The 12,268-nt window shown below is 48.8% G+C and overlaps 1 protein-coding gene across 1 annotated transcript in view; it reads right to left on the bottom strand.

The window, feature by feature from the left end:
* The window catches only part of DMGDH (dimethylglycine dehydrogenase), an 834,031-nt gene that overhangs the window by 281,692 nt on the left and 540,071 nt on the right, over positions 1-12,268 (bottom strand). The window lies entirely within an intron of this gene.

The raw sequence follows: 12,268 nt of genomic DNA, 5'->3' as shown, positions 1-12,268 counted from the left end.
AGCAGCTCATCTGTCAATCTACTTGAATACCAGCAGGCTTCGTTTGATGCAGAAAAAGGCCCTTCAGTCGCATCTCGATGACTGTAGGATTGCATATGATCACTGACAGAAGTATGGAGCAAAACCTATCTGTCGAAACGGTCCTGCATATTCCATCCCCTCAATATTCACATATGGGTCACCTGGTAGTAATACATTAAGCGGTCATTACAGTTGGGAGTCGTGAGCACTTTGTGACAGTCTGACCTTTTGCCCTACCATAGAAAATCTGTCAACTTCCTTTGTATCCCCAATAAATTAAACCCTGGACAAGGGTAGAAGGAGGGCCTTGAAGAGAAACACCAGCCTGCTCAATATGTTGACGTATGCGACTAAGTACAGATATATATTCAAGTGAATTGCAATTATTTAGACTCACCTCTATCGTCTTAACAAGACTGGAACGACACCTCGCCATGGCACACAGAGGTTTTCATTTAGATGCTTTCATAGCTCATAGACTTTGCAGTTCGAAATAATATGGAAGTAGCTACTCTTACAAGAAAACTGCAGCTTCAATTCAATAAACGAAAAGAGCTGATGAAGTTAGATCTTTTCTTAAGAAATGCTTCATATAGGACCCCAATCCAATACTGCCATGTGTGGATCCCACTTGTAGACAGACGTCAAGACCTCAGGCAATGGGTACAGTAGTTAGGGACAACATTGGGTTACGGACAAACAAAGATAGATCTCACACTCAAGTCAGTGTGGCGGGGACAAAGACAACTGAAGACGTTGTCAGAGGCCATCAGCCAGGCAGGAAGCTGAGGAACAATGTACACTAGTTCTTCGTTGCATCGCACGCCTCCCTTTCCCATATATATTTGGCTCTGTAAGCGACAATGGCCAATTGTTGACAGAAGACTACTTGTTGAGGTGACGTTTGGACATTCTCATGTTGGTATGGATATAGATGTAGGATAACAGACATGGGGGGAGTGGAGAATCGCCCCGGGAGAAGGAGACTACATGTCGGAAATAGCCACAGTGGAATACTTCCATCACAAGGGTACTTTGGAGAGCAACGTCGTATTACGGGGACCATACACAATTTTATCAAGACAGCAATGACCTGCAAGACCTACATAAGGAAGCACTGATTAAAGAAGAACAATAAGCTGAGTGATAAAGAAATGGAATGTGTGGGAATGCAGAGGGGAAGATATTGTGTAAATCACCCTAGAGCTACTCTGACAGGAAAGACACCTTTGTTCTTCTAGGCCAGATTTTGGCATACTTATGGTTTGAGGACAAGACAAGCAACTTACTTGGCTGGTTAAGAAAAGAGAAATTAAAATTCAAGCCAAGTTACAGAAATTGGATATGAAGCAAATAATGTATTTACATGTATAACATACATTCTTGACTTGGAGCAAATGTCTGCTCGGGAGAGGAACTGTGGGTGGGAGGATGTCACAGAGGAGTTTGGGACATTCAATTACGAACCTTCCTGGGTCCTAGACAATGACATCCTATGGAGTGACATAACTAAGGAGGAAATCCTTCAAGACAACAGCCAAGTACAAAACAGGAAGACTCCTGGGGTCAATGGATTCACGCAAACATACATAAAGCTGGGTGGCCAACTTGGCAAACACAATCTCTGCAACTGCATTAGGCAGGAGTACCGTTTACCATGCAATTACTGACAATCCATCATAACGTTTGTGCACCATATTAATCTATCTGGGTACTGAATGTAGAGGTGAAATCACTTTGGTTAACATATTATTTAGTGTAGTCTCAGACCTTGTACATCATGATCTTAGTGGCTTCATGAGGGCCAGCTCCAGGAAGCAAAAACTGAGAAAGCTGCACAAGCACGCCGCATAGCCTTGCTTGATACAAAGATAGTCCTCGACTCCCTGGAATTGATATATAGGTTTATGATACTCCAAACGTTTAGTAAAGGGTTGGCGTGAATGGTCACTTCAAAAAAAGAAAAAACTGTTTTCGCTCAACTGAGTCCAAATCTGGCTGGCCACTGCTACTCCTTCATTGCTCTACAACCTCCAGTGAGCCGAGTCTGGGGAGACCAGCTATTGAAAGGATTTGGGGGAATGGCGAGGTCTAGGAGAGTACATATTCCTGCATATACCTGATGGACATGGTCCTGCACCCTGCCGATGGACATGATGAGTGAATTCAGCAGGCATTCTAGTTTGAGGGCTCAGTGGATGATGTCAATCCTATTTACCATAATATGAGGGAAGAGAATACAACACCTCTGCATTGCCTGCAGACATTTGTTCTACACATTTCAAATAATTAAGTCTATATATCACAAGAGAAATAGGCAAATATCCTTTTAATGGGGTTGAGACAATTTTATGTAATTAGTTCTTCGGATTTCTCTCAGGGGTTGAGCGGCCATGTTCAAAATGTTCCCACTCCCTACGACAACCCAATAAATATCTTTAAAAGACTAGTAGGGATGCTCCCGAGACCTTGAGGAAACACCACAGTATGCAGGTGAATATTGGCCTCTTGTTGTAGAAGCAATGATCTGATGGGAAGGAGGGGAAGACAAAGTACTGGGATTGGAGGTAAAAGTGCTGGGTAAAAATTAATGCAGAGGGATCTTGTATGGGGTGTGACTCAACTAAAATCCCCACTCAAGAGCTTTGCATTCAGGCCATATGAGGGATAAGCCGATTTCCCCGAATGACAAACCAATTCTGAAATACACATAAGCTTAACAATGAATTAGGCAGCATTGAAGATAAATGCTGAAAAAGCGTTAAGAAAACACAGGTGCCCAATCAGTGCTACGTAAATGTTGGTGCATTGTAAGTGACTGCAAATCTACTACACATGTCAACGATTATTCAGGATGGACCAAAGAAACAGAAGGGTGTCAGATGGGACGCAATTCCAGAGATTTTTTTTCCCTACGATACAGCAGTATAAACGCATATGGAAGTTCTGGATCAAATGGTTCTAGAAATGGCAATACTGAATAAAGGAGCTTGATATATCAGGCCACGTAAAGTGCTTTCTCACACAGGCACTCAGGGCTGGAAGGAGGCTTGTATCCCAGAATGGATATAACTACACTGCCACCCTCTATGATAACATGAATGTAGGTAGAGAATATTTTCAGAAAAATCGATACGCTGAACAAATAGGAGCCATAGAGCAGAATATTCACAAATTACTGTACAGGGTGAATCATTTCATGGTGTTGCATTCAAATCATACACACCGTTTGATGATGTTGGGGGCAGGTTGTGGATGGAAGGGCCGATTGCCTTCAGGTGTTGTGCTCCAGGTGCTGCTAGAAGACCTGCTTGAGCACAGAGTGCGTTGGTATTTAAGCAGCTGCCTGCAGGAGAACGTTTTTTCTTGCACTGAGCACGTTTACAGTACCTCCTGCTTTGCAGAGATTTCTTACTGAGCTCTGATGCTATGCCTGGTGTTGCCAGAACCTGCTCCTACGCCCTTTGCTCTGCCCTGTAGGCCATTGCTCTCCACCCTCAGCCCCACAGCTTCCTCATGGTCCTCTGCAGTCTTCCATCTTCTGTGCCTTTAACCCCTTGCTCTCTGGCCAAAGTTCCCTTTCACAGTTTACAGTCCTTTGGCTCTATACCTGCAGACCAGGATATCTGCCCAGAGATTCCTTGTTTCCAATCTGTAATTCAGTCCTTGATTCCAGTCCAGAAGTTAGTTCCTAGAGACGGTCTGCAGTTGAGTCCTTGTTATCTTAGTCCAGTGTGTCCATCCTGATTGGCCTTGTTCTTAATCTGCAGTTCAGTCTTCCCTGCCTTGATTCCAGTTCACAGTTTCCAGTCTAGTTCTCCCTGTCCCCAGTACTCTTGTGCTTAGTTTCCAGTCCTCCTGCTTATGCTCAGACTTCCTGTTCTCGGTTTTGAACCTTGCTTACTTCTACTTCCTGTTCTTCCCATGATATTTCTGTGAAGGTTGGTGTTGCTGTTCTTGTCCTCACTAGTGCCTGTGTAATTCCTTTTTCCAGAGTTGGCTGCTGGGCTAACGGGCAATCTCTTTACCGATCCTTTATCTAATCTCGGCATCCTCCATTATGTCCTATTGTTAACAGAGTGCTGGATCCCATTTCAAGAGGCAGCCCCTGTTCAATTCCTGCTGGACCACACAGGCTTCAGTCTTATGAGAAGTGTTAACATATTTGTTCTGTGAAGATTCTAAGGAGGTCATCAACTCTCCAAGGGGGAGCCACCCTCTTTGGGACTAGGGAGGTGAGCCTGCTATGCTTAACACCACCTAAGGGACAGGGAAAGTGGAATCCCTCTGGCGGTGACTCCCTCGTCCCCATGGTGGACAGGAAAATGCCACAAAGAGGCAACAGTCACCATCCCTTTCCCCCTTCCACTAAGCTCTTTGTTGGATATATGGGAGCAGAGAAGTATGATAATCCTAAACTCCCTTTTGTACTGACTAGTTTGGTTTCTGACTCCAACTGTCCACAGTCCTCCTGGGGGACAGCAGAGAAGCGAGTGGATCAGTCCCCTGGAGGAGTGTTGGTTAAAGAATCAATCAGAAGTGCCGTTGGAAGAAGCACGCAGAGTTCAAGTGAGCCAGAAAGGCTGGAGGAGGTGTGATAAACCTCCAAGTGTTGAGGCACCGATGCAAAGGGAGGCCACAGTGGCATACCTGTGCGAAGCAAGTGGAGATGAGAAGCGACAGCGGCCATCACGGGACCCAATTGCCGACTTGCCAGGAGGCGGGCAGTAAATCAAGGAAGACGAGGAAGAGCCCCAGGTATAGGGACACAGTAGGCCTAGAATAAAAGACTTAAACACATGCCCTGTGTCTGTCTCCTGATTTTGACTTACCACAGTGCCTTAGGGTCCATACAAAGAAGTCTACTCCTGCTGCTTCTTTCCATTAACATTCAGAGTGTGGGACTGCAATGTCAACATTCTCAGAAAAATAGTTTTCTGACACTGGGAAACCCTGCTTCCAGTTCTGTGCACACTCCAAGTGGGACCCAGGCATTCTTTTCGTAGGTGTATTTCCTGCCCTTTTCTATTCACTACTTTTGTTTCTGATCTATAGTTAAAGCCTATACTTAAGGTCTGCAGAACTCCTTTCATTCCTGTCTCCTGTTTTTACTATTCTCCTTCCAGCTTTGGAGGCACTGGTCCTATGTTGAGCTGCTGACATACTATGCATAGCAAACAACAGGATGTATCCGCTTAATCAGTGGGAACTGAAAACATTGCCAGTCTTGAATAAAAAGGTGATAATTGTTAGAATGATGGTAAATAATACATCACCTACTTCTATAAATTCCAGAACTGTCCTCCGGCACATATAGATCAGATGGCAAGAAGGTGATAAAAGTGAAGTGGAGACCCTGACCCTGTCCTGACAATTCCTCCGACTGCCAGGGACTTTACATCCCTTCAATTTTTGCCTGCCAAGGTAAGTGCCACAATGAGGTACTTTTGTATACCCCCCAGCCCCATTTACCTTTGGACAGCAGTCCACTGCTTCTGAGCTTGGGTTATGAAAAGAGCACAAAGGTGGGAGGCTTCAGAGAATTGGTCAGGGTGGATGATATCATGATTTTGGGGATCCGGTCTCAGGTGAGAGAATACTATCGTCTGGGCTGCGTTCAGAGGGTAGTAGATAAAGTGGTGCTGGGAAACATTCGGCCTCTTTAACAGTTTGAAAGTAACCGAAACAAGCTTTGACAAAACCAATATTTTGGGCTACAGTATGGTGTAAACCTTTTCTGAGTTCATGAAAACAGACAAAGGGGGAAATAAGGGATATGATGAGGGGAAGCAGAGAGTGAAGAGGGGGTGTGGGATGGGTGGATGGGTGAAAATGAATGGGAGGATTGAAGACCAAGTAAGGGAAGATGTATGAATGAATGGTTACGAGGATAAATGTGATTGCGTATAGTGCAGGAGGGGTGAAAGATTTTGAAGATGGATAGATGATAGTTTAATGGCAAATTATAGTGTGAGGATGTATGGACAATAAATCCACTAGATCGAGGCTCCAGTGGTATACCAGTGGCTACCCCACTCTGTCTCATGATCAGATGGAGATTCACAAGTTGATCTAGTAATGTGGTCCTCTGTACTGAAAGTGGAGATATGAAAGGCATAGAGACAAAAAGCCATAACAGAAAACCAGAAGACAGGGGCACTATCCTCACTGTTTAAGAGACCCAGAGATGAGTGGGGCGCCTCCTGCCAGCAGTGGCTAAAAGTAAAATGATGCTCAGTGACAGTGATCGAAGGTTGCTCTACCTTGATCTATGCCACAAAACGCAGGGAAGCTGGTAGGGGCTTGCGAAGATAAGTAAGAATTTGTTATATTTGGGGATCCTGGGTTTTGTTTCTCATCTGCCAAGTGGAAAAATACAAACACCAACACAATACCTTTTTTAGGGTGCGTGGCTTGGCACACCATCTGCAAGATGGCCACCTAAGAGCCTCTGACATCGAGAGGGCGGAGGAGGAAAAACAGCCTTTCGGAGGAACAAACTCCTAAAACAAATCGTGGAATGGTCTGCAGTGTGACACTAGCAACACTCTGCTAGGTTTGCTGGTCCTGGGGTTGCCGGTTTGCTTGCCGCAAGCTGTCACAGAGGATCCACGTGGTGGGCTGAAAAATGGCAGCCACACACCAAACGGAGTAGTGAGGAACAGGTCATGGTTATATGCGGCTCCGACTGATGACCTAGGTCGGAGCCGCTGCTGGTGAGGTGTGAGCTCCCAGGGGTGCTGGACGAAGGAGAGAGGTGCCGGTTGGAGGTGGCCCGATGGGGTTGGACGAGCCCTGCGCCCAGCAGAGGGGCCGGCCTGGCTGCATCGGCTGTGGGCCACCCGGTGTGCTGTGAGTGCTGCCAGATCAGTGGAGAGCCCAGCCGGGGCTGGCGGAAGTGAGAGAGCAAGATCGACACTCCATGCTGAGACAGTGAGGAGAGTTGCCGGGGGAGGGGTGTTGTGGGGGGGTGCCTCTGCTGATCGAATGGAGCGGATGCCGGCGTGAGGTGTTCCTCCCCTCATGTCCCCTCCCCCCCACTTTGGAGGCGCAGAGCTGTGGGCTGGGCTCTGTTGGCCTGGCCCGGCGCAGGCATGCAACGCGGGAACTAAACAGTGCGTTGGTAGCACCGCCAAGGAACGGGATGGTGCCCCGTGAGCTAGAAGCGAGCAGGGGGGTGGGGGTGTGTGGAAGTTCCCTCTCCCAATAATGGCCTCCCAGTGCCACGCTGAGCAAATGAAGCAAGTGGAGGGGAGCGGGAAACAGCCTGCGCAGAACAGCTGCCTGCTAAAGCCACGATACTGACCCACAACAACCCAGCAAGGGAAACCCCCAGAGTTCATAAGCCTAATGCGATAACCTCTACAGTCCAGGTGCACAAAGAGGGGCCTGAAGGGGAAGAAGTGCATGGGGAGCTCCTGTGCAACCTCCTGTGCCGCATCCCGGCTGCCCCCAGAGTCTTCTCCTGTTTGTGGACGGCAGAATTGATTAATATCTGGGGCACAGTCAACCCCAGGAGAGCCGTGAACAGGAAGGGGGTGCCAGTGCAGATCATAGGCGGAATAGGTTGGGGGTACTGCACTTGCATTTTGAAAATCGGGAGGAGGTTCCTGAAGCAAGGGTCACCCGTGGGGGTCCTTGACCTCACCTGAGACGAGAGCCAGACCGAACGGGTGTCCAGCTGCCGGAGTCCCGGCCCCCCATGTTGTCAGCAATGGCCAAAACCCCAAAGAGTGGTAAACAGGAGGACATCTCAACTATGCTGCAGACGGCGGACAAGGGCAAGCGCAGAGAGGTGGTGGCAGCTCAGGTACACAATGTAGACCTCTTGCCTGCCATGTTTATGCAAATGTCCACAAAGGACTTGTTGGCCGAAATCTGCAAGTAAATACATAAAAGTACAGAGGAACTCTCCCACAAAATTCTCGCTCTGGATATGAGAGTTGCTGAAGCGGAGCAGAGTGTCGAAAGTGGAGGACACACTGTGAGCAATCATATGGGGTGGAGGAATGTTCCAAGTGCCTGGAGTCTTTGGAGGCGTGCTGCAAAGCCATAGACGAGAAGCTGGAGGATGGTGAGAATCGTTCTGTAGTAACAATATTCGCATCCAGGGTATCTCTACCACAGTAAGAGACGAGGAACTGCCAGCCTTCGTAGCGACTTGCTTCACTTCATCCTCAAAGCACCGGGAGATCAGGACATGGAGCTGGACAGGATGCACTAGATCTCGCAACGCTTCGACCCAGGACAGACCTGCGGACGTTCTGACCCGGGTTCATTCCTTTTAACTTAAGGAGCGCATAATGACAGCAGCTATATCCACGCCAACTATCACCTTTCGTAACATGTTGCTCTCCTTGTACCAAGATTTGGCAGCAGCAACCCTAATGAAACACAAAGCTCTACGTCCTCCGTCTGAACGGTTGCGCACAAAAGAGATACATTATCAGTGTGGTTTCCCCACCGCCCTGCATTTCACCCACCAGGGAAGGCGATGGCTGATGCGCTCCTTGGCAGCGGCGGTGGGTCGACGGAACCCAGAGAGCCTTGATTGAGGGGCATGAGGGCGAGACCGACAGAGAGGTGGAGAAGCGGTCTCTACAGAAATGGTGTAAGGTGGGCAGAGCAAAGAGTTTGAGAGGTCCAACCAGGAAGACCTGAAGGGGCTGTGGCCATGGTGGTTTGTTTTCATGGTTCTGGTAATGCTGGAGGATCCGGGTTGGTTGTGGTAAGGTGGGGGAGGTCCCAGGGCTGGAAATGTAATGGCAGGCTGGGCTAGGGAGTCGGAGGGGTTGAGGGAGGCCAATGGAGGATGAAGCCTTCATCCGCCCTCCAAGTTGGGTCCTAGACGGATCTACCAAATGTTCGGTAGATGCTCAAGTTGGAGTGCGTGAGGCAGACACCAGCATAATGGGGATGGGAAAGAGTTGGCACTCGAGATGGGGTGGCAGGATGGTGACCTAAAATCAGGGGACCATGGTGGTTGATGTAGCTGAGCCAAACAGGAAGGAGGACACTATAGCATTGGGCACATGGAATGTTCATGGTCTGAATTCCCCAAATAAGAGAAAGTCAATCCTGGGCAAACTGAGGGATATGCCATTGTGTTCCTGCAGGAGACTCATCTGTCGGCCCGGGACGAGGGGCGCATGAGAAATAGGGAATTTCCGCACCAGTATTTTGCCTCAGGTGGAGAGAAATGAGGGGGGTGGCCATTCTCATAAGCAGTCAAGTCCCAATTACAAGAAATAAGGTTCTCCGAGATCCACAGGGGAGATATCTCTGTGTCAATGGTCTATTCTGGGAACAAACATTTACTTGGTGTCCTTGTATGCCCCAAACGTAGGGCAGGATGGTTTCCTGGAAGGCCTCACACCCAAAAAATTATCATTCGTGGAGGGACATATCCTACTGGGGGAAGACTTTAATCTGGTCCGAAACCCTATGGAGGACAAAACACTCCCACCCACTAAACTAGACTTTAAACATTCTTCAGCGTTTTGCCTTTTCCTCCGGGAGTTGGGGCTGTTGGATGTATGGATGTTGACTCACGGGGTGACAGGGATTTCTCTTTCTATTCACATGTTCACGGGGGCTACTCAAAATTTGACCCAATATTAATACCTAGTACATTGTACCAGTGCGCCTGCGAGGCGAGTATAAGCATACATACATTGTCCGACCACACACCTGTAATAGTTATACTGGCAGTCACGGTTAGACCTGCAAGGCCCAGGCGCCCGTGGAAACTGTATGACCCGTGGCTCAGGGATCCCATCCTGACCGGAGAGATAGGGTAATGATCTTCAACTATTTCAAGGAGAACAAAGGGTCTGGCCCCTCGTAAGATACTGTGTGGGACGATATGAAAGCGGTGGTGAGGGGGGGGGGGGGGGAGTAATGGGCTGCAGCATACCCTAGAGGAGACTGGTCCACGAGAGGCTGGAGCAGGAGGTCAACCAAGCCGAACGGCACCACAAAAAATCAGGGTCACGTAGAGCACTGCAAGCATTGAGTGTGGCGCGAAAACAGCTAGAAGCACACCTGGCGGATAGAACGGCCCAAGCAATAATGAAAACCAAGAAATACTATTATGCAAAAAGAGAATCGGGCTAATCGGCTACTAGTGGCCAAATTGCGTAAACTCCAGACCCGGAATTCGATCCAGGCTCTGAGGGATGGGGAAGGGAAGCTGCAGCGGGATGAAGCAGTTAAATTGGGAATCTTGGAGGCTCACTTTTTGGCTGCATTTAAGGGGAGCTCCCATTGGAGGAGGCTCAGACCCGATATTTGTAGGAGGCGAAGCTGCTTAGACTAACGCAGGAGGACCAAGAAGGCCTTGAAGCACCAACAACAGCGGGAGAAGTGGAGTTAGCTATAAAATCATTAAAGAACAAGGCCCCGGGCCCGGATGTCTTTTTGGCCCCCTTTTATGGAAGATTCAGTAGTATTTTGGTCCCCCCTTTGGTAGGGTTTAACTCTTTCCTGACTTCCGGGAGGGTCACTCCGTCCATGGGCGCTTCGGCAACAGTCCGTCTGCCTAAGCTGGGAAGGACCCGACCATGTGTGATTCATATAGCACCATCACACTTACTAATGTGAACTCTAAACTATTTTCCAAAATATTGGCCCGCTGTATGATGGGGTTTTGCCGGGGCTCAGATGTGGATTATACGGGATTTATCTCTGGCGGGGAGCAAAGCATAATGTAAGACATACTCTGGGGCTACTGGAGCTGGGGTGAGATCGGACCTAGACTTGGAGATTATCACTTTGGACGCCCATAAGGCCTTTGATAGAGTAAATTGGGTTTATCTGAGGAGGGTCTTAGAATGTTTTGGGTTTGGGCCGAACTTCACTAACTGGGTCATGGCAATCTATCAGAGTCAGTACACACACCTGCGAGTGAATGGGGGAGCACCGGCCAGCCTAAACATCACTAGAGTTGCAAGCCAGGTTGCCCGCTCGCTCTCCCTGTTAACTTTTGCACTATGTATGGAGCCTTTTGCCAGCCAGATTCGATCAGCAGGGTCAATAAAGGTGTCAGGGTGGGAGCCAAGGACCTTAAGGTGTCCCTCTATGCGGACAATGTACTGCTTACACTGAGCAATACTGCCACCTCCCTGGCAGCGCTGTTGGGGGAACTGGATGAGTTTTTCCGAGCCTCTGGGTTTAGGATGAACTACAACAAATCACATGGCCTGGGTGCGCTCTAGCTCCCGTAGAGTGGTCCCGGGACTCTATTCCGTACCTGGGAGTCCGCATCCCAAGCAAACTCTCAGGAGGTTTATATAACCAACTTTCCTCCGCTGTTGGCGGAAATGACCGGAGATCTAGGGAGGTGGTGACAACAGGAGATCTCCTGATTTGGCTGCGTAGTGGCAGTCAAAATGAACATAGTACCAACGCTTGGTTTACATGAGCAAAGCTCTGGCGGTGAGAGTCCCATACTCAGACCTCCGTCGGCTGCAGCAGAAGATTCTAGGCTTCATCTGGGGGAATAAAAGAGCCAGGATATCCAAGAGGGTATTATTGAAGCCAGCAAGAGTGGGTGGATTGGGGGTCCCAGACGTGTTCCGTTATAACCTATCTGCCCAGGTCGCCCATGCCTTTACTTGGGGTAGGCAAACCTCACCATCAAAATGGAAACTCCTAGAACAGGCCCAGTCACGGGTCGACCTGGCAAGGCTACCTTATGTGGAGGGGAGACACCTGGCATGGGGGGAGGCTTCTCCTTGTTTGTGACAACTAAATGTACCCTCTACTATATAGGAAGGGCGCTTCGGAGGTGGGGTATAGGCAGAGGGATGGGGCCCCTGACACCAGTGCGGAATAATCCAGGCTTTCGTCTGGGGTGCGGAGTGGGGGACTTCAGTAGGTGGATGGTGGGTGGCCTGGAATGTATATGCCAGCTGTACAAAGACAAAAAAAACCTGCTTCAGATACACCCAATTGCGGCACTGGGCTTTTCACCCACACACAAGGGAGGGGGAAACGAGAACCGTTTCGGCCCTGGACTTGACACTACAGGACAACGCTGGGAGGTGGTGGGGGGGTGAAGGTATCTAGGTTGTACAAACTCCTGGGTACGAGCGACCCTGTAAAGCGCCTGTCATATATGTCTAAATAGGAAGAGGACACGGGGGGGCCCATAGAAGATAAGAAGTGGTTGCGAATATGGGGACGTATGCTTAGGTTTTTCCGGTGCGTTACGGACAGGGAATGCTCTTATAAATTTTGCTATAGG

The sequence above is a fragment of the Ambystoma mexicanum genome, chromosome 6p, assembly GCF_040938575.1.
Source record: "Ambystoma mexicanum isolate Mex_15411 chromosome 6p, UKY_AmexF1_1, whole genome shotgun sequence".
NCBI lineage: Eukaryota > Metazoa > Chordata > Amphibia > Caudata > Ambystomatidae > Ambystoma > Ambystoma mexicanum.
This window is presented reverse-complemented; position numbering and strand designations above follow the sequence as displayed.